Raw genomic sequence first — 23,948 nt, 5'->3', positions numbered from 1 at the left:
AGCCCTCCACCTGCGCCGGCGCTAGTGGACAGGAGGCACCGCTACAGGAACACGACACCAGCACCCCACCCCCTGCAGCTGGAGAACCACGCCGCAAACGGTCCCTGAGATCCAGGAACAAGACAAAGAACATTGCTAAGACCCCCGCCATGAAATGAGACCCCTGTGAATGTGACCCTTCCGTCCCACTTTGTCACCCTGTCCATTCTTAAACTGCCATTGCTCCACTTCCTATGCCCCTTTGGTCAATGCACCTGTGAAACAAATAGACTGGACTCTGCCATGGACATTCCTCCACCATCCCCCCAGCCAATTTTACAACCCCCTCCACTTATTAGCACAGAAATAAACACACTTCAATCACAAAAAAAGCTGGAGTCAGTCTGTGCTTTCACAAATGTGTAATTGCAATAACCATGGAATATAGCAATGCCAATTTACTTGTGCACATACCAATGTAAAACAGCTGTAGACCAGGTGAAAACATAGCAGAGGGCACAAAGTGGGACCCACATCTGTGAAATGGAAAGGCAAAGTGACAAGTCAGGGTCCATACACTGAGTGAACATGACAGACTTATGCTAGCTCCAACAATAGTATGAGATATGGGAGGCAGTGACATCTTTTTACCTGTGTCTCACTGGAACTATTGCATGATTATGCTGTTTCGGTTGTCGATATCCTCTTCTTCTGCCTCCTCTTCTTCACTGTCCACAGGCTCCACAGCTGCCACAAGACCACCATCTGGCCCATTCTCCTGCAGAAAAGGCACCTGCCGTTGCAAAGCCAGGTTGTGCAGCATAGAGCAGGCCACGATGATCTGGCACACCTTCTTTGGTGAGTAGTATAGGGAACCACCTGTCATATGGAGGCACCGGAATCTGGCCTTCAGGAGGCGAAGGTGCGTTCGATCACCTCCTAGTTCGACATGTGCCTCGTTGTAGCGTTCCTCTGCCCTTGTCCTGGGATTCCTCACTGGGGTCAGTAGCCATGACAGGTTGGGGTAACCAGAGTCACCTGCAAATATCGGGGGACAACATTTAGACACACACTAACCCTTAGGGACAACCCCAGACACCTATTCACACTGTATTGGGTCCATGGCCTCACCTAATAGCCACACACGGTGCCTCTGGAGTTGCCCCATCACATAAGGGATGCTGCTATAACTCAAAATGTTAGCGTCATGTACTGAGCCAGGAAACTTGGCATTCACATGGGAGATGTACTGGTCTGCCAAACACACCATCTGCACATTTATCGAATGGTAGCTCTTCCGGTTTCTGTACACCTGTTCACTCCTGCATGGGGGTACGAATGCCATATGTGTCCCATCAATGGCACCAATGATGTTGGGGATATGTCCCAGGGCATAGAAGTCACCTTTCACTGTGGGCAAATCCTCCACCTGAGGGAACACGATGTAGCTGTCAACACCAGAGCAATACACGCTCTATTGGCGACAAAAATGCAAAAACCCAGCACTCTCAAAACAAAGTAATTTATGCATTGTGCTGATATGTTGTGGTTTAACCTTTTGCATTGCAGAGTTCAATCCTGAAAACTTATTTTTAATATGCTTACAAATACTGTTCCTTTGCAATGTATTGCTGCAGGTTTTCAGAGTGTGTTAGGGTGTGGCCCCTTTCCAGGGCCTTCCAGAGACTTTCCCTGCAACATGCCTGGGCGTGATTCTGGGCTGGGCCAAGACTCTATAAAAGAGAGCCAGCCCAACTCCCAGTGCTCACTATTCAGAGGTCCCGGTGCAGAGCAGCAGCTTCTTCCTGAGCTCCTGTCCCGGCGGCCTATTTGGATCTTCCAGTCTTATGCCCTAATCCTTCATGGGTGATCATTGTTCCAGGCGGTAAGACGGTGGTTGGACTGTCCCGACACCGTTATTTAGAATTTTCATATTCTTGGTTTAAATTCTTAAATGAGTAACAGATTACTTGCGCGCTACCATTTCTTGACATTGATATGGTAGTTTACAAATAGGCAAGACGCGCAATTTATTTCATAAAGGTTTGACTTTGTTATTCATTGCGCGCTACCATTTCTTGACATTTATATGGTAGTTTACAAATAGGCAAGACGCGCAATTTATTTCATGAAGGTTTGACTTTGTTATTCATTGCGCGCTACCATTTCTTGACATTTACATGGTGGCTTAAGAATCGGCAAGATCCGCAATTCGTTTTATGGTGTTTAAACATTGTTGTCCATTGCGCGCTACTATTTCTTGACATTTACATGATGTTTTATGAATAGGCAAGACGCACAACTCGTTTCAGGAGCATTTAACTTTGTTGTTCATTGTGCGCTACCATTTCTTGGTATTTTACATGGTAACACTCGAATTGGCAAGACGCACGATTCGCTCCTCGAGTTTAATTCATGTTGTTTATTGTATGCTACTATTCTAAGATATTTATTATGTAATATTCGAGTTGACAAGTTATGTGATTTGTTTCCTGAATCCACATTGTGTTATTCATGGTGCACAAGCCTTTTATGGTGTTTACTATATATATATATATATATATATATATATATATATATATATCTGCAATATGCGCAATTTGTGTTGAAACAATTTAAGAGTACACAGAAGGCCAGAGTTTCTAGATGCAATATTGTATGGTCCTAGTATACATTCTCAAAACAGGATTTATATGACTGGTTTAAAATTTAGTCAGAATGTTTTTTCTGATTCTCATGTAAAGGAAAGTACTTGAATAAGAAAGTTTTCATTTAATTCATCTTGATTCCTCTTCAGGTATCCGGCTATCTTGAAACTTAGTCATTTTAAACTTAACTCTTAGATTGTTCATGTTTTCAGAGTGACTAGGCTTAGAATCATAGTCTAGTATTGATTTCAGGAGATATCATTTTCATATTGTGTGTTCTAACCTTTTTCTTACTACAGGTCTCCTTCCCCGCTGTTCCCTTCCTAATCCCCTCTTGGACTCTCTCAGCCTCTGTGATTTATCTATCAGAGTCTTGGAGCTGTTCAGTGGTGGACGTGTTGGGAACGTGCACAGACCCCGAGGATCTGGTGACTCGGACAGTAGCTGCGCATGTGTTTCAGCAGGCCAGACAACACTCTGGACAACATGTTAGAGAACATTGGCTGGGACATACCTGATGCAATGGCCACTGTTGTTTGAAAGGAACCACTTGCCAGGAAATGGAGTACAACAGGTCCATCAGGGGTCTGTACACCGGAGGATGCCACCATCTCATCTCCTGCTCCAGCAGACGTGCCCTATGGAGGAGAACAGCGAGCAGAGAGTCAGCCAACACTGAGGTATCACAAAATGTTATTTGCTGAAAATTTACTAATCCGCAATGTGCCTTAACTGTGTGTATTCCAGGCCTAGATAGGTGTAACGCAGTTAATATTAATGCCATGTGGCCCCCTGAAATGGCGGCTGCCTGACAGGTAAGGTGGGACAAAGGGATATGAGGTAACTGTGCTGGTGTTGTACACCGTTGCGGTGGGCGGTCGAAGACCGTGGCGCAATTCTGCATTGGTTAACAATGGGCCCTATGGGTCCCAGGAGCCACCGCCGTGGACATGACCGCCATTTTCTGTCTGTTCACTTACTTGATACCTGACCTTCGACAGGAGAGGACCTACACTGCAAGTGCTGCTTTGACCTGTGTCTGGAAGCGACGATGGTACAGTGTCTGGTGAAAGGGCCCCTGCCTTCACTTCGGAGGAGTTGGAGAAACTAGTGGATGGGGTCCTCCCCCAGGAAACGCAACTGTACGGTCCTCCAGACAAACAGGTGAGTACACTGTGAGCATGCTGAATGGGCAATGCCTGCTTTGAGTGGTGTGGCTGGAAGAAACATGGGGGCGCTGAGGCCTACACGTGTGGATGGTGAGTGTATGTGTGTCATGGCATGGAGGGTACTGGCGGGCAATGAGTATGATGGTCCGGCCGGGTGAGTAATGTCCTTTCCCCCTGTGCCATTCCTCTAGGTCAGAGCCCACCAGAAGAAGGCTATTTGGCGTGCCATCGCCAAGGACGTCCGGACCCCGGGGGTCTACCACAGACGGAGCACCCACTGCCGTAAAAGATGGGAGGATCTGCACCGCTGGAGCAAGAAGACGGCGGAGGCCCAGCTGGGATGGCCTCCCAACATGGAAGGGGTGCCCGTCGCACCATGACCCCCCTGATGTTCCGGATCCTGGTGGTGGCCTATCCGGATTTGGATGGGCGCTTGAGGGCATCACAGCAGCCACAAGGGGGTGAGTACACTCTCATTCAGCTGACTCTGCGTGCATTACGAGGTGTCTGGGCGGGGGAGGTGGGCAGTGGGTTCCCCTAGGCCAGGGCGCTCTTGGTAGGCAAGGTCCCTTGTGAGGCAGGCAATGTGGCACCCCAACCCCACTAGTGGTTAGAGCCATTTACACCTAGTCAGGCTCCTGTAACTTCCAGGTGTGCAGCAATTGGGCTTAGGCCTCGTACCCCATGGGCATGTAAAATATCTAGGAACTGTAAGTGCATGACGCAGTGCAGAGGGCTACTCCATGTGTGTTGTGTCCTCCAACGGTAGTGGTGTTGCATGCACTGAACATGTCATTCTTCTGTCTTTTCCCCCCCTTTTTTGTGGTCTCCCTGTTCTTGTGTGCAAAAGCATCATCATGCGGAGGAGAATTGGCACTGGAGCAGGAGGGAGCTGCATCCCACTTGGCCCTGGAGGGTGAAGCTACGGAGTCTGAAGCCACCAGTGGGACGGAGGGCGAGGGGAGCTCCACGACGGGTACAGGAGCAGAGACCAGCGACAGCAACTCCTCCTCTGATGGGAGCTCCCTGGCGGTGGCGGGCCCCTCTGTGCCCACTGCATCAACAGGTACAGCCGCCACCCCCCCACCAGCACCGCCCTCCCAGCAGCTCCTCAGCGTGTGTCCCTTTCCCACTCACCCAGGATGGTGGGCATTTCCTTTACCCCAGGCACCTCAGCCCCTGCCCCAGTCAGCCCTGCTGCCCTCAGTGAGGAGGCTATTGACCTCCTGAGATCCCTCACTGTTGGGCAGTCTACCATTGTGAATGCCATCCAGGGTGTTGAGAGGCATTTGCAACAAACAAACGCATACCTGGAGGGCATTCATTCTGGCCAGGCAGCCCAGCAGAGAGCATTTTAGGCTCTGGACTCAGCACTGATGACAGCCATTGTCCCTGTGTCCAGCCTCCCCTCTCCAACCTCCTCCACCCAGACCCAATCCCATGTACCTCAGCCTATCCCAAGCACACCTTCAGAGCAGCATGCACACACATCAACACACAAAAGTGGCTCAGGCAAACATAAGCACCACACATCCCACAGGCACTCACACAAGCACCATACCCATGCACAAATACCAACATCTACTTCCTCCACTGTGTCCCTCTCCTCCACGTCTCCCTCCTCCCTCCCAGTCTCGTCTCCACTCACACCTGCATGCACTACATCCTCAGCCACTACAGGCAGGGGCAATGGGAGACCAATCGGCGAAAGGAAGACCCCGTAAAACTAGGAGGGGTAAGAGAGGAGGCAGGCATAGAAGTAAGAAAGGAAATGAAAACCAGATCATGGAACAAACAGAAGTAAAGGATATGAATGAAGGTACAATCTCTATTAAGAACTTAGCAGAATTGGACCTGACAACGCATGGAATTCCATTATTGAGTAAGGGCCTTGGATTTTGTCTGGGGACTTTTGGAAACTTTCAAAGAACAAAAATTGTTTTTTTTAAGTTTGTCAGGCATCTGAAACTTAAAAAGTATTTTTCTCTCCACACTTATAACAGGAGTAATGATAGCCTTCATGATATTAACAAAGATTACCATCCCTTATCAATACAAGATGTTCATGACACAGTGACATTACTATCCATTTCAGATTATGAGCAGGACCCCACTACTGTTTTACAGATTCTTGCAGACTTGGATATCCCTTCTGACACATTAAATAATGGTTTGAAACCCAAATCCAGGTGGATACCCAATCTTCTCAGTGGGAACTGTATAGACACTTTTTTCAAGCTGGTTTGGCAAGATTTAAATAGCATAGAAAGTAGAAATAAGAAATATCATCTTTCTTACCACAAAAACCTTAGTCATGAAGAGTGCACATTCCTAAAATACTTACAAACATGCAACAATATAACAATCAAGGAGGCTGATAAAGGTGGTAATATTGTGATCATGAACCCCCAAGACTACGAACTGGAGATCTACGGCCAATTGGCGGAGAGTACCTGCTATGAAAAAAATACAGCAGACCCCATGCCAGAACTAGCCAATAAAATTAACAAGTTTTTGAAACAGTGTCTTGACAACAATTTACTTAATGAAGAAGAATATATGAATCTGAGAGTCTTCAGACCTAGACACCCGTGCATATATACTTTACCCAAAATCCACAAAAACTATTGTTTCCCCCCTGGCAGGCCTATAGTGTTAGGGATGGTGGCCCAACAGAGACTTTCTGAACATGTGGACATTTTCCTGCAGCCTTTTGTGGTGAATGTTCCTTCATTCATCAAACACACTAAGCACATCTTAAGCACCTTAGCTGATATCAATTGGGAATCAGGAATGATCTTAGTAACCCTTAATGTGAAATCTCTCTACACCAGCATTAATCACGACATAGGAATGATGGCCTTACGCCATTTCCTCCATAACAGATTGGTCAGCCTGTACGAACATACTAAGATGTACTTGATATTGTTGCAATGATTTTGGATAACAATTTTTTTCTATTCAAAACAGAGCGGTACTGATAAAAGCAGGGGGCTACCATGGGATCCAGGTTCTCACTGGCATATACCAATCTTTTCATGGGGTACTTTGAACAGAAAGTGATTTGGAGTGTTGAAGGGAGTACATGGAACACGGACATATTGTTCTGGGGCAGTTATATTGACGACTGTATAATGATCTGGACGGGTGATATACCAAAACTTAATAGTTTCATGGAATATCTCAATTCCAATGATCTGTATATTAAATTCACTTGGCAACACAGTACTGTCAGTATTCCGTTTCTAGACGTAGAACTTTTCATTTACAATGACAAAATTGAGAGTCATCTATACAGAAAAAGTACAGCTTGCAATTCTATATTGCATGCCACAAGCTCACATCCTAGACATCAGATGGACTCTATTCCCTAAGGCGAAATGGTTCGAGCGAGAAGGAATTGCAGCATGGACACTGATTTTTTGGAGTGCATTAACAATATGGAAAACAGATTTAAAAAACGTGGCTATTCGCCACACACTCTTAGAAGGGCACGCAGCAGAATTATGAGAACTGCTAGAAGTGATACTCTTAGACACACATCTAGACCTAACAACACTAATATACATTGTATATTCAATTACACAAAGACTTCTGCGTTATTACGCAAATGCATGATTAAACATTGGCATGTGCTATTAGCAGATGCTAACCTTAAATGATTCATTTCAGATACCCCGCTATTTACATATTATAGCGGCCAAACCTTAAAGAACACATTGTGCCCAGCTATCCCAGTAGACGACTTAACGAAGATTGGCTTACCAGCCGCAATAAAGGATTCTATAAGTGTGGACACTGTGGAATATGCAAGTGGGCCAGATCCGGAATCTCCACCTTCAGTAACCGTGATGGTGACCAATTCCATATAATGTATAACATGACCTGTAACAGCAATTATGTTATATAAATGATTGTTTGCAAATGCGGATCGTACTACGTGGGCAGTACAATCAGGTCATTAAACGTAAGAATAAGTGAGCACTATCGTGCTCTGAGACAAGATGACAGTCGCTTTCCCATAGTTGCACACATGAAACAATGCCCCACACAAGGTCAAAATAAAAGCTTTGAATTTTTTGGTTTTGAATGTGTGCACAACGATCCCCGTGGGGGAAATAGGGAACTGTCACTCAGGAAGCGAAAATGCTGCTGGATACTCAAACTGAGAGCAATGGAGGAAGGCCTTAACAAGCACTATGAAATGAAATATTTTCTGGGTGAATAATGAGACATATATGAGAACACTTTATTCTTTTATTGAACTGTACAGATTTGAACGGTCTGTAGTTTCATAATTAAGACTTTACTTATGTTAAATTTTTACATCTTATAGGATGTAATTACCATATGCTTTTGATGAGTTATATGCACTGAGTTATCGTGTCCCATAACTGACATGTCACATACGCAAATTAGGGCCCTTTTACTGACCGGTTTGAATCCAATATGGTCACATTCTACTTTTACCTATTCCAGATTTTGTCACACGGATCCTATGATTAATCATTTTAATCACCTGGTCCATTCTTGCAAGCACTCTTGACTCATATTATCCTCCTGAGTAGTATTGTTTATCTGGAGACCATTATCCAGTTTTTTTCAGTTTAAGAATACTAGCTGGCCCTAATGACCAATAACAATAATTCTTTGTCCTTGTAGTGGCGTTCACATATATTAGGGACCTTGTCCCTCTATTTTTCCTCTAGCTTAGATGGGATCTTAAAACACTATAGTAGTCGCGTTTTCCATCCTAAGATGGCGTCCATAGTTACAAATCTTTAGTCCCCTTTCTCTTTTAAATTTTGGCCCTTAAAAGACGAACTTCCTAATATGCCGGTTTGCGTACACGCCGATCGGAAAATTTGGGGCCAGATGTAGGTAGGTATGAAATTGCGAGTTGCAATTTGCGAGTCCTTCCAACTCGCAAATTGCAACTCGCAATTAGCTATGCAGAACGGTGTCTCAGACACCGTCTGCGAGTCGCTATGGGGTCGCAAAGACCCACCTCATTAATATTAATGAGGTGGGTCACAATTGGCGACCCCATAGCGACTATGGGCACTCACGGGGATGGAGGCCTGCTGGGAACAGCAGACCTCCATGTCCGTGACTGCTTTTAAATAAAGCAGTTGTTTTTTTTCCAAGTGTATCCTGTTTTCCTTAAAGGAAAACGAGCTGCACTTAGAAAAAAAAAATGAAACCTTTAGTTTCGGATTTTTTCAGGGCAGGTAGTGGTCCCTTGGACCACTGCCTGCTCTGAAAAAATATTTTTGGGTCCACTCACAAAGGGGAAGGGGTCCCATGGGGACCCCTTCCAGTTTGCGAGTGGGTTACCATCCACTTCAAGTGGATGGTAACTGAAGTCGCAAATAGGAAGGGAACACCCCTTCCTATTTGCGAGTCGGAAATGCATTTTGCGAGTCGGTTCCGACTCGCAAAATGCATTTCTGCATTGCAAACACACGTTTGCGACTCGCAAACAGTTTGCTACATCTGGCCCTTGATTCTTGACACGATACTCTGTGTCCCACCATTATTTCGGTAAGTGATATCGCTTACAGCTGTTAAGTGATTCTGGGGAGGTCAGAATAATCGGCATTCTATATTTTTATTCTTATAGTCATTTTCACTATCTAATTAATGGAATGGTATGTAAACACACACGCCTTTTATCTTCACCTATAGCCGCTAATCAACTCTGGAGAGGTTAGGACTATGGCGTTTACAATTTTCTTATTCTTCTCGTTACCCTTGTTTTATAGATTACTGATATGGTGTGGTAACACACACACCTTTTGTCAACACGCTGATGAAGAGAGTACAATACAGAACTCTTGCATTTTGTCTGAACGAACCACATTGTGAAGTATCCTCTTGAATAGGTCCACATCATCGAAGACGTTTGGTGGCATTTCAAGCAACCCCACAAAATATGCTGCTCTCTGCTGATGACGGGCAAAACCCAGAAACACGTGTCCAGAGATACACAGCACTTGCTGCACCTACTAAGGTGAAAGACTTTGATTACTTTTGTTAATGTGAAACGAATCTGACAGCATTTATCAAGATGCATTGGGGCCAACTTTTTGCTGGAGTGTGAGGCAGTGTGCTCCCTTTTTTTTTACACTGTGTCGAATGACGGCTCCCTTGAGCTAACGGGCTGACGAGCCTTGGTGAGGCACCTGCGCACCAGAGTGGTACATAAACCTGAGAAGACGTTTGGTGGCATTTCAAGCAACCCCACAAAATATGCTGCTCTCTGCTGATGACGGGCAAAACCCAGAAACACGTGTCCAGAGATACACAGCACTTGCTGCACCTACTAAGGTGAAAGACTTTGATTACTTTTGTTAATGTGAAACGAATCTGACAGCATTTATCAAGATGCATTGGGGCCAACTTTTTGCTGGAGTGTGAGGCAGTGTGCTCCCTTTTTTTTTACACTGTGTCGAATGACGGCTCCCTTGAGCTAACGGGCTGACGAGCCTTGGTGAGGCACCTGCGCACCAGAGTGGTACATAAACCTGAGAAGACGTTTGGTGGCATTTCAAGCAACCCCACAAAATATGCTGCTCTCTGCTGATGACGGGCAAAACCCAGAAACACGTGTCCAGAGATACACAGCACTTGCTGCACCTACTAAGGTGAAAGACTTTGATTACTTTTGTTAATGTGAAACGAATCTGACAGCATTTATCAAGATGCATTGGGGCCAACTTTTTGCTGGAGTGTGAGGCAGTGTGCTCCCTTTTTTTTTACACTGTGTCGAATGACGGCTCCCTTGAGCTAACGGGCTGACGAGCCTTGGTGAGGCACCTGCGCACCAGAGTGGTACATAAACCTGAGAAGACGTTTGGTGGCATTTCAAGCAACCCCACAAAATATGCTGCTCTCTGCTGATGACGGGCAAAACCCAGAAACACGTGTCCAGAGATACACAGCACTTGCTGCACCTACTAAGGTGAAAGACTTTGATTACTTTTGTTAATGTGAAACGAATCTGACAGCATTTATCAAGATGCATTGGGGCCAACTTTTTGCTGGAGTGTGAGGCAGTGTGCTCCCTTTTTTTTTACACTGTGTCGAATGACGGCTCCCTTGAGCTAACGGGCTGACGAGCCTTGGTGAGGCACCTGCGCACCAGAGTGGTACATAAACCTGAGAAGACGTTTGGTGGCATTTCAAGCAACCCCACAAAATATGCTGCTCTCTGCTGATGACGGGCAAAACCCAGAAACACGTGTCCAGAGATACACAGCACTTGCTGCACCTACTAAGGTGAAAGACTTTGATTACTTTTGTTAATGTGAAACGAATCTGACAGCATTTATCAAGATGCATTGGGGCCAACTTTTTGCTGGAGTGTGAGGCAGTGTGCTCCCTTTTTTTTTACACTGTGTCGAATGACGGCTCCCTTGAGCTAACGGGCTGACGAGCCTTGGTGAGGCACCTGCGCACCAGAGTGGTACATAAACCTGAGAAGACGTTTGGTGGCATTTCAAGCAACCCCACAAAATATGCTGCTCTCTGCTGATGACGGGCAAAACCCAGAAACACGTGTCCAGAGATACACAGCACTTGCTGCACCTACTAAGGTGAAAGACTTTGATTACTTTTGTTAATGTGAAACGAATCTGACAGCATTTATCAAGATGCATTGGGGCCAACTTTTTGCTGGAGTGTGAGGCAGTGTGCTCCCTTTTTTTTTACACTGTGTCGAATGACGGCTCCCTTGAGCTAACGGGCTGACGAGCCTTGGTGAGGCACCTGCGCACCAGAGTGGTACATAAACCTGAGAAGACGTTTGGTGGCATTTCAAGCAACCCCACAAAATATGCTGCTCTCTGCTGATGACGGGCAAAACCCAGAAACACGTGTCCAGAGATACACAGCACTTGCTGCACCTACTAAGGTGAAAGACTTTGATTACTTTTGTTAATGTGAAACGAATCTGACAGCATTTATCAAGATGCATTGGGGCCAACTTTTTGCTGGAGTGTGAGGCAGTGTGCTCCCTTTTTTTTTACACTGTGTCGAATGACGGCTCCCTTGAGCTAACGGGCTGACGAGCCTTGGTGAGGCACCTGCGCACCAGAGTGGTACATAAACCTGAGAAGACGTTTGGTGGCATTTCAAGCAACCCCACAAAATATGCTGCTCTCTGCTGATGACGGGCAAAACCCAGAAACACGTGTCCAGAGATACACAGCACTTGCTGCACCTACTAAGGTGAAAGACTTTGATTACTTTTGTTAATGTGAAACGAATCTGACAGCATTTATCAAGATGCATTGGGGCCAACTTTTTGCTGGAGTGTGAGGCAGTGTGCTCCCTTTTTTTTTACACTGTGTCGAATGACGGCTCCCTTGAGCTAACGGGCTGACGAGCCTTGGTGAGGCACCTGCGCACCAGAGTGGTACATAAACCTGAGAAGACGTTTGGTGGCATTTCAAGCAACCCCACAAAATATGCTGCTCTCTGCTGATGACGGGCAAAACCCAGAAACACGTGTCCAGAGATACACAGCACTTGCTGCACCTACTAAGGTGAAAGACTTTGATTACTTTTGTTAATGTGAAACGAATCTGACAGCATTTATCAAGATGCATTGGGGCCAACTTTTTGCTGGAGTGTGAGGCAGTGTGCTCCCTTTTTTTTTACACTGTGTCGAATGACGGCTCCCTTGAGCTAACGGGCTGACGAGCCTTGGTGAGGCACCTGCGCACCAGAGTGGTACATAAACCTGAGAAGACGTTTGGTGGCATTTCAAGCAACCCCACAAAATATGCTGCTCTCTGCTGATGACGGGCAAAACCCAGAAACACGTGTCCAGAGATACACAGCACTTGCTGCACCTACTAAGGTGAAAGACTTTGATTACTTTTGTTAATGTGAAACGAATCTGACAGCATTTATCAAGATGCATTGGGGCCAACTTTTTGCTGGAGTGTGAGGCAGTGTGCTCCCTTTTTTTTTACACTGTGTCGAATGACGGCTCCCTTGAGCTAACGGGCTGACGAGCCTTGGTGAGGCACCTGCGCACCAGAGTGGTACATAAACCTGAGAAGACGTTTGGTGGCATTTCAAGCAACCCCACAAAATATGCTGCTCTCTGCTGATGACGGGCAAAACCCAGAAACACGTGTCCAGAGATACACAGCACTTGCTGCACCTACTAAGGTGAAAGACTTTGATTACTTTTGTTAATGTGAAACGAATCTGACAGCATTTATCAAGATGCATTGGGGCCAACTTTTTGCTGGAGTGTGAGGCAGTGTGCTCCCTTTTTTTTTACACTGTGTCGAATGACGGCTCCCTTGAGCTAACGGGCTGACGAGCCTTGGTGAGGCACCTGCGCACCAGAGTGGTACATAAACCTGAGAAGACGTTTGGTGGCATTTCAAGCAACCCCACAAAATATGCTGCTCTCTGCTGATGACGGGCAAAACCCAGAAACACGTGTCCAGAGATACACAGCACTTGCTGCACCTACTAAGGTGAAAGACTTTGATTACTTTTGTTAATGTGAAACGAATCTGACAGCATTTATCAAGATGCATTGGGGCCAACTTTTTGCTGGAGTGTGAGGCAGTGTGCTCCCTTTTTTTTTTACACTGTGTCGAATGACGGCTCCCTTGAGCTAACGGGCTGACGAGCCTTGGTGAGGCACCTGCGCACCAGAGTGGTACATAAACCTGAGAAGACGTTTGGTGGCATTTCAAGCAACCCCACAAAATATGCTGCTCTCTGCTGATGACGGGCAAAACCCAGAAACACGTGTCCAGAGATACACAGCACTTGCTGCACCTACTAAGGTGAAAGACTTTGATTACTTTTGTTAATGTGAAACGAATCTGACAGCATTTATCAAGATGCATTGGGGCCAACTTTTTGCTGGAGTGTGAGGCAGTGTGCTCCCTTTTTTTTTACACTGTGTCGAATGACGGCTCCCTTGAGCTAACGGGCTGACGAGCCTTGGTGAGGCACCTGCGCACCAGAGTGGTACATAAACCTGAGAAGACGTTTGGTGGCATTTCAAGCAACCCCACAAAATATGCTGCTCTCTGCTGATGACGGGCAAAACCCAGAAACACGTGTCCAGAGATACACAGCACTTGCTGCACCTACTAAGGTGAAAGACTTTGATTACTTTTGTTAATGTGAAACGAATCTGACAGCATTTATCAAGATGCATTGGGGCCAACTTTTTGCTGGAGTGTGAGGCAGTGTGCTCCCTTTTTTTTTACACTGTGTCGAATGACGGCTCCCTTGAGCTAACGGGCTGACGAGCCTTGGTGAGGCACCTGCGCACCAGAGTGGTACATAAACCTGAGAAGACGTTTGGTGGCATTTCAAGCAACCCCACAAAATATGCTGCTCTCTGCTGATGACGGGCAAAACCCAGAAACACGTGTCCAGAGATACACAGCACTTGCTGCACCTACTAAGGTGAAAGACTTTGATTACTTTTGTTAATGTGAAACGAATCTGACAGCATTTATCAAGATGCATTGGGGCCAACTTTTTGCTGGAGTGTGAGGCAGTGTGCTCCCTTTTTTTTTACACTGTGTCGAATGACGGCTCCCTTGAGCTAACGGGCTGACGAGCCTTGGTGAGGCACCTGCGCACCAGAGTGGTACATAAACCTGAGAAGATGTTTGGTGGCATTTCAAGCAACCCCACAAAATATGCTGCTCTCTGCTGATGACGGGCAAAACCCAGAAACACGTGTCCAGAGATACACAGCACTTGCTGCACCTACTAAGGTGAAGGATTTTGATTACTTTTGTTAATGTGAAACGAATCTGACAGCATTTATCAAGATGCATTGGGGCCAACTTTTTGCTGGAGTGTGAGGCAGTGTGCTCCCTTTTTTTTTACACAGGTCCACATCATCTATTGCCATCAAATTGAGATTCATAACGAAGGTATGAATCTATTTAATTTAAGGCTCACCTCGTTTTCACTTAGGGTCTCTCTTAACCTTGGAGGTGATTGGGAGTAGGAGTATTGAGATTCTGTAAATCCTTTGGACCGTGGTTTCCCTTAACTTATGATATTTTTCAATCCTTTTCAAAAAAACATTTTTCACATGGGTGTCATGATCAGTTATGCTGTTTTGACACTTTGGCTTCAGAAAAGATTTTTCACATGTTATATTTCTCTGACGTCGCTTTGTGGCTCCATGCATTGTCATTATTCACAAGATGTTGGATACACTTAATTTTGGCCTTTACGTAATGATGTCTTCACAACATCACTGGGTGTTGGTGATGGTTCTGGCTTAATCTTTTGCCAAAATGTTGGTAGTAGGCTAACTTTAAGTACATGTTTGTAAACGGGTCATAATTGTATCTTTCACAGCCCTGAGGAAGTCTGTGGGATTACCCTCTCAAGACGAAACACGTGTTGACTGTTGTTTGTTGACCACTACATAAGGAAAACATGTTCAAGAATAAACCGGAAATTAATTAAATTATTGATTTCAAGACTACATTACTTTACAGTGAAGTTGAACAACTGGAATAAGGACTCTATCCTATCCGAACACGGACTTTAGAGTATACATCACTTCACGAGTGCCTTGGTCCCTTTTGTCTATCCTCAGCCACTACCTCCATCACCAGCACGCCCATCACCACACACCGCTCAAGTGCAATCACCACCTCCACTACCATTCACACATCCCAAGTGTCCTCTCCCAGTGTGTCTGTGAGCCCTCCTCCAAAAGTACACAAACGCAGGCACACACCCACCCAACAGCCATCCACCTCACAACAGCCTCCAGCCTATGCACCTTCACCCAAATTCAGCAGATGTACACCTCCTACAACCACTACCTCTTCCTCCACTCCCAAACACCCTCCATCTACCCGTCCCAGTGTGTCTAAAAACCTTTTCCTGGCAACCCTTGACCTCTTCCCTACACCTCCCCCCCCATCCTTCACCTAGGGCCAGGCTTTCCAGGTCCCAGCCCAGCACCTCAGCCACCACATCACCAGGCACAGTGGTGCCAGCAACTGCAGGGTCATCGAGTGTGCCAACCATCAGGGCTGCCAGTGTGCCACGTAGCGAGGGCAAGGACATTCCACCACCTGCCAATATGAAAAAGGTGCCCACATCCCAGAGGGAGAAGCTGAAACTACCAGCCACCAAGGGCTCAGCGAAAATGAAAGGGGATAGTGGTAAGACAACTGCGCCACCATCAAAGGTGGGGAAGGGCCAAAAACAGAAGGGCAGGTCAGGAGAGGGCATGGTGGCACCGACTGAGGGACCAGTGTCACACCTTCTGTCCACGTCCACGGCAACCTGTACGGTGGCGAACACCACTAGCTGCACCGCCCCCTGCACTGCCACCTGCACCGCCACCTGCACCGCCTCCGGCATGTCTACAGACAGTCCTCAGCTTCTTCCCCGGTGGGCAGCCCTCCGAGGCTGCAGGAGACATCCTGCTTTCTCCCTCTGCAGGTGCTGACCCATGCATCGCCACCAGCCCCGCCGACACAGACCCCGCTGCCAGCACCACCACCACAGAGACCGCCGCATGCCCTGCTGCCACAAACACCACCGCAAGCACCGCCACCGGCCCCGCAACGTCCTCGGACAGTGGCACCAATGCTGACATGCCTACCATCCCCAGTGGTCGATCGTCTGAGGCTGGAGGAGATTTCCAGGACCCTGGGCAGCTTCCATGAAGCATTACTGTCATCACTGTTGGCACCTGCAGGTGGAAGGCGAAGCTGCAGCAGTGTGGGGTATGTCGCTGCCTCCATGGCATATCATGCTACCTGTACCTTGTCAATATCGTGCCATGCACACCCAGGTGAGTGAATTGTACCGGCCACACTGCATGTGGAGCACTCTGGGCACCATGCCCCCTCCAGAACCAGTGGAGTATCACATCCACTAGCTCAGTCCTTGGCAGGATGAAGCACTCTGGGCACCATGCCACTTCCAGAATCAGTGGAGTATCAAGTCCACTACCTCAGTCCTTGGCAGGATGAAGCACTCTTGGCACCAGGCCCCCTCCAGAACCAGTGTAGTATCACATCCATTAGCTCAGTCCTTGGCAGGATGAAGCACTCTGGGAACCAGGCCCCTTCCAGAACCAGTGGAGTATCTTATCCACCAGCTCATTCCTTGGCAGGATTAGGCACTCTGGGCACCAGGCCCCCTCCAGAACCAGTGGAGACTGTTATCCACTTGAGAGACTGTGGCTTTGCACTCCACAGGATAAAGCAGTGGGCAAACCACCCACTTGAGAGACTTGAGAGACTGTGGCTTTGCACTCCCCAGGATAAAGCAGTGGGCAAACCACCCACTTGAGAGACTTGAGAGACTGTGGCTTTGCACTCCCCAGGATAAAGCAGTGGGCAAACCACCCACTGAAGAGACTTGAGAGACTGTGGCTTTACACTCCCCAGGACACAGCAATGGGCATGGAGCCCTCTTGTGCAGCAGTGGTGTTGTGCGTTCATCTGGCTGAGGTGCCCCCCTCTTCCCCTGAGGTGCCGGTTTAATTTCGATCTGATGCCCCTGCAGTGTTCTCTCCGTTTCCAGTCAGGTATCTAGTGTGGGATTCGCCCATGCATTTTGGGCCCAGTGGTCCACGGACAATGATTGGTGCACCCTCCGGACTTGTGTAGTTGGTGTATATAATTGTATATACTGGATTTTGAACTTTCATAATGAGATTTCATATGATTACATTCATTCAAATCATTTCCTTTTGTCCTTGCATTCTTCCAGGGGGTGGGGGGAGTGTATATGCAATGTTGCTGCATGTATTTGTGTGTATGGGGTGAGGGTGTGGGTGGGGGTGTTGCGTGTTGCGTGTGTGTGTCACTCTCTTTTCCCTCCCCTCTCCCCTGTGTTGTAGGTGCAGTACTCACCGTGGTCATCGCCGCCATCTTTGGTGCTCCTGATAGAAGAGAAGGAAGACCAGTTTCAGCAGTATCTGCAATTCGGGCTTCATGACATCCTGGTTCCTCGTGGGGTGTGGAGAGGTGAATGTTTTCCTTCTGTGTACTGTTCCCGCCGTGTTTTTGTTCGCGTTGGTTCCGCCCCGGAAAAGGTGGTGGATAGGTGTGTTGAAATACAGTGGGCAGTACTTTGTCTTCCGCCTGTCTGTTGGCGGTTATCGCCGCGGTGTTTGTTGCTACCACTGTGGCGGTCAGAGTGTTAAAGAGGCTGTCTGTGTTGGCGGTTTCCGCCATGGTCGTGATTCTATTTTTTTCCCGCCGGACTGTTTGCGGTATTACCGCCGCTTTAACACCGACCGCCAGGGTTGTAATGAGGGCCATAGTGTACGGAGTTGCTGTAAGAATCCAATAACCATCTAATGAACGATTTACACAAAATACCGTACCAATGAGGTGTTACTGTATGTGACAGTGCTCATAAAATCACTGCTTTTGTAACAAATATAATCAAGCACAATTATCGATTCAAGGATGAAGGAGGCAAAACGGAGAACCTTTGCTAAAGAGTAACCAACCTGTTTCTACAGTGGGTTCATGGCCCCACATGAAGGTTGATGGATGGTGTCTTGCTTTGCTTTTTAACATTATAGGGTTCATTTACGAAGAAATAATGCAGTATGGCACTGCAAGCCAACTTGCTGCACAATGCTGTGTTATTTTGAAAGCGCAGGGATGCCTCGTATTTACAGAAATGTGACTCATCACTGTACTTTCCTCTGTGGGGGTGCACAAGCTGCTGGCTAGTGCCCACACAGGTAACGTTGTGCCATGGTGCAAGGTTTCCTGCATTGCAGGGATGATTGTTTATGTACAGGAAGAAGTATCTTCCTGCACATAAACAATCATTAATGCTATTTTCCTCCTTCTATTTCAGCTGCAGAATGCAGCACACATAGAAAGTGGAAACAATAAGGAGAAATAAAGATATTTCTTCTTGTTGCATCACTTTTATGTTGCCCCTGGGGTGACATAGGAACCTAATGCATTCCCAGCCTTGTAAATCTGGGAATGTGTCAGATTTCAGGGGTGTTGCATGGGAACACCCACAGCAATACTCGGGGAACACCCCTTTGATGCAGAGTAATGTCCGCAAGGGGGACATATGTACAAGGCCATAAAAAGCCACAAAAGGTAGCTTTGCGTACCCTTGTAAATATGGGCCACCACACTGCGCCACTGGAGCATAAAAAAAAAAGTAGCCCTCCAGTAGTGCTATGGGCTTGTAAATATACCCCCAAGAGTTACATCATGATCCCATTTTCTGCACTGCCATCTCCGAAGGGGTCTATGCGTTTCTATTTTGAGTTTCATTGCATACATTTACTAGAAAAATGTGCTGCTGAAGTAGAGCTCAGAAACACGTGCTAATTGGCACTTTGGGTTTTCCAGCTCTGGTGTTAGCAAAAACATATAATAACTCGGAGTATTTGGAGTTAATGTATGTATTCAAGAGGCGAAAAATAAATACACAGGCAACATCGAAAACAAATCATGGTAAGGCTCTGGTCAAACCAAAACTGTAGGGATTATCTTAAAGCTCCCTGTGCCCACTTTGTAAGCGATGGCTCCTTATGTTCAGGAGACAGGCTTCCTTTCTTAAAACGGGATTTGTGTGTATGATGGTTAGGGGGGCAGTAAGGGAGGAACCGAACTACTTAAAATGAGTTTATTGCAGCCTATGTTCTATCTGATTGAGCCATAGAAGAAAGACGTTTTAGAACAAAATTAAATTACATTTTAAAAATATTGAATTGCTTTTATTTTCAGAATAGAAAACAAGTGAAAATGACGTTTTATTGGTTTGCTTTTAATGTCATTAATTAAAAAAGGGGAAGGCAGCAGAACGTTGTTTTCCATCAACATGTGGAGCACACTATTGATTTTTGGAAAGAAAACGGACATGGTTTCATGTTCTCTGATTTCACTTACAAAATCGCCAATAAACACCTCTCAATATGTCACACTTTTCTTCCCAGAAGAAAAAGCTACCCATGTGTGGTATCACATTTAAAGATGAAATTAAGATATTGTCAAGCACGAGAACCGGCGAAGGAACTAGAGTTGGTCATAATCATTCACCGCCAGATTGATGTGCCTAGATCACTGGTCCTCTCAAGATTGGATTATTGTAATATTGTGTTTTTCAGACCTCGCAGAATAACAAACATACAAGATGAAAAACAAGGCAGCAAGGAGATGCCTCTACCAGAAAAACATAGTAGCATATGCCCTGTGCCCTAAAAACATTCAGTTGCTATCAATCAAGGAAAACACAACCTTCTGGGTTCAGTGTACCTTCCTCAAACACTTCTGGAGCAAGAACCTGCATAATCTATAAAATTTGAGACAATACTATGTCCAGCAAGAACCTTGTTTCATTAGGGCACACCTGAATCTTTCCAATATGTTAAGAAAAAACAGAGGCGAAAGTGCTGTCCTGCCATCTGACTATTATAGGGCAACTGTACAGCAATTAAACTATGATTCTAAGATAACAACAAAGCCATGTCCTGTTGAGGGAGAACTTGAGGACATGTCTGTTTAGACATCATCAGCAGCTGCCGCCTCTTGATGGGACTCCTGAATACTTCCAGAGTGAACGAGCTATTTGCCCCACTGCCCACCAATTTGTCATCTAGATTGCTGCCTCCTTCAGGGTTCAGTGAACAACAATTGGCCCTATTCACCAAGGTACATCTCTTCATGTAGATTTTCCCAGGTCAGTCTATGGCCCTCATTATGAACTTGGTGGTAATCACCGCCGACCGCCATGGTGAGGGTGAACAAAAGACCGCCAGTGGCAGTGGACTGCACACCGCTGAATAAAGATGCCAAAAACACATACCGCCAAAAAATTGTCAACCTCCGCACACCGCCAGGGCCAACAACAGGGGAAAGGCAGGACACAGCACCCCTCACCCACGAAATAATGATTCACAAATCAGCGCGGCGGACAGTGGATGCCAAACAGCGTTCACAACCGCCGCGGACAGAAATGGGAACCGCCAACAACAGAAGCACACAGTGGCAAATTTGAAAGCATACACATGACACACATCCACACCACCATAAAGCACACACATACACAACCCACAATCCTTTGCAACACCAACAGCACCAAAGAAACAAACACCACAACATGCATGCACCCAAAAAAACACCACACAAGTCACACACACAACACACCACCCACAACACACACCATGGGACCCTCTAAGCACCCTGGCTTCGCAGTCAGGGACCTGAGGTCCATGGTATACGAAATACTCAGGGTCGAGCTGCAGTTATTTTGGTCACGGGTGCAGACACCCTTGGTCAAGAACATGGAGCTATGGCAGAGGACTGTCAACGAGGTCAGTGCAGTGGTAATCCATATACGCACAAGGGATGACATCAGGAAGAGATGGAACGACTTACGGGGGAAGGTGCGTTCCATGGCATCACAACACAACATCGCCGTACAGAAGACTGGCGGTGGTCCCCCACCTTCTCCCCCTGAATACACCGACTGAGAGGAGAGGGTCTTGGCCATCTTGCACCTGGAGGGCCTCACTGGACTCCCGAGAGGACTGGACTCGGGTAAGTCAACTACACCAGGAATGCATGTATCACCCCACCCTTCTAACTACCACCATGCCCCAATCCCCTACCCAACCTACAACACCCAGACACTCCTACCCGTGTTCCCTGCACGCCCACAACCCCCCCACAGATCACCATTCAGCCCCCGTGCACAGTCACCAACCCACGCATGAAAAAGCAGGAGCACTACAACACCCAGAATGCAACAGCCCCCTGACTAAATGCATCTAAATGAACACCAAGGGACCCTGCATACTACCACATGGGAATGAAACCACCAACAACCCATAAGCAGTGCTGCAAGGGATAAGTAAGTGCTGGACACCCACATCTCTATTCTCTCACACACAGGCGCAACCATCCATGCCACCCGGATAGAGACATCAAGGAGTGCCAGTCCTCCACCTGAAGATGAAGGCCCCACTCAGGAGAGTGTAGAGGGATGTATGGACACAGAGGCAATCCTTGGTCCATCCCAGAAGCCCCACCCACCCACTGACACCCCTAGCACTCAGCCACCACCATCAGCTCAGGCCCAACACCCCCACACCAGCGCCTCCAGGCCACGGACTGGCTGCCCACAAGTACTGAGGCCTGAGTCCCCACCCTCCACCAGGCAAGATGATGAAGGGTCCAGTGCAAGTCGGACTGTGAGACCTGTGCAGCGGACACAGGAACAGGGGCCTATGGCCAGTGGGAGGGGAGCAGTGGGTCAGGAAGGTGGCCCAAGGAGGGATACTGCTGCCCAGGAGGCCATTGCTGATGTCCTGGAAGCATGCCAACTTTCTTAGGACAGGATGGACCAGATCCTAGCCATGCTGGAGGAGAATCAGAGGCTGCAGGTAGCACACCACCAGGATGCCATGGAGCAATGGAAACAGCTCAATGCTACCATGGCCATCATTGCAGGGGTGCTGCAGTGCCAGTACCACAGGCAGCCTGAGTCCTCCACCCACCTGCACGCCCCGCCCACTAGCCAGGACAATGCCTTGCCGTCCACATATTCAGCTTCTAGTCGACTGGTGTCACTGCCAGAGGACACACATGACACCAGCACCCCTGCACCTGCAGCCCAGCTTACCCCTGGCAAACGTGGTCTCAGACCCATACATCCCTGTTAAACACCAGCCAAGACTAAGCCCACCGCCAGGAAGTGACACTGCTCTGAACTGTCTCCCTTGTGTGTCACTGAGCTACCTTGTCGACATGCCACTGCCATTTCACCATCTTCCAATGGGCATATGGAATATGCCCCTGTGCTATCAACAGCTGTGGAAATGTACCTGAGTATATTGTTCACCATGTGCCCACTCCCTTCCACTGTCCCATCATTCATGGATGTTTTGACACTTGTGCAAATAAAATATCTGTCCTTCAACAATATCTGCAATCAGATGTAAATGTGTATACATTAGCTTGTTTCCATCATAAAGCCGTTTTTATTGCATGAGGGGGTCTAAGAGACGGAAGTGTTTGAAGTATGTCACACTGCAGATTCCATTGCTGTAACACACAGGTTCCTTCTTCATTCATGAAGGTTACACATCATTGGAAAGGGACACCACAGCACTTTGCACATAAGTCACCCTGAAACAATGGAGTAAACCCATTGGAATCATAGAACAGTACCTGAGAGTCACTGGAAGTATAGCCGGATTAGCTGGGTCCTGGGGTTGATGTCTTCCCCCTCTTCTTCCCCATCACTCTCACCCATCCTCTGAGGTAGCAGGGGTGATTGGACAGCATCCTCCTCATCTAGTAGTGGGATAGCTTTCCTTAAAGCCATGTTGTTCAGCATGCAGCAGGCCACCACTATCTGACACACCTTGTCAGGGACACAGCACAGGGATCATCCAGAGAGATGGAGGCAACAAAATCTTGGTTTGCCTTCGGTAGTCCTATGGTCCTTTCTATTGCCCTCCTAGTGCGACCATAAGCCTCATTATAAAAGATCTCTGCATCTGTCCTGGGATTCCTCAAAGGTGTCAGGAGCCATTTCATGTTTAGGTAGCCAGAATCTCCTAGAAAAGTGGGCGAAAGATGGTTGAAACACACACTATCAATTGCATGCAGCCTGCCTGTCAGCTATGTAACTGATCCAGTGTCATCCACACTCACCTATGAGCCAAGATCTGTCCCCTGTAGTTGTCCCATCATGTGTGGCACACTGCTGTTTCTCAGGATGAAGGAGTCATGGACTGATCCTGGGAACCTTGCATTGACATGAGTAATGGACCGATCAGCAGTACACACCAATTAGACATTCATGGAGTGAAAGCTTTTACGATTTCTGAACACCTGTTCATTTCCTCTTGGGGGTATGTGGGCTATGTGGGTACCATCAATGGCACCTATCACATGAGGGATATTAGCAAAAGCATAGAATCCAGATTTGATGGAGGTGAGATCAGCCCTTTGGGGAAAGTGGACATATCTTTACAGGTGCTGCATAAAGTAATTGAGAAAATTAGTCAGGATGTGGCTGAACATTGGCTGAGTTACACCAGCTGCCATTCCCACTGTCACTTGGAATGAGCCTGTGGACAGAAAATGTAGCATAGATAGTACCTGCACAGTTGTTGGGA

The sequence above is a fragment of the Pleurodeles waltl genome, chromosome 10, assembly GCF_031143425.1.
Source record: "Pleurodeles waltl isolate 20211129_DDA chromosome 10, aPleWal1.hap1.20221129, whole genome shotgun sequence".
NCBI classification, from domain to species: Eukaryota; Metazoa; Chordata; class Amphibia; order Caudata; family Salamandridae; genus Pleurodeles; species Pleurodeles waltl.
The sequence above is the reverse complement of the archived record's forward strand: the minus strand, read 5'-3'. Positions refer to the sequence as shown.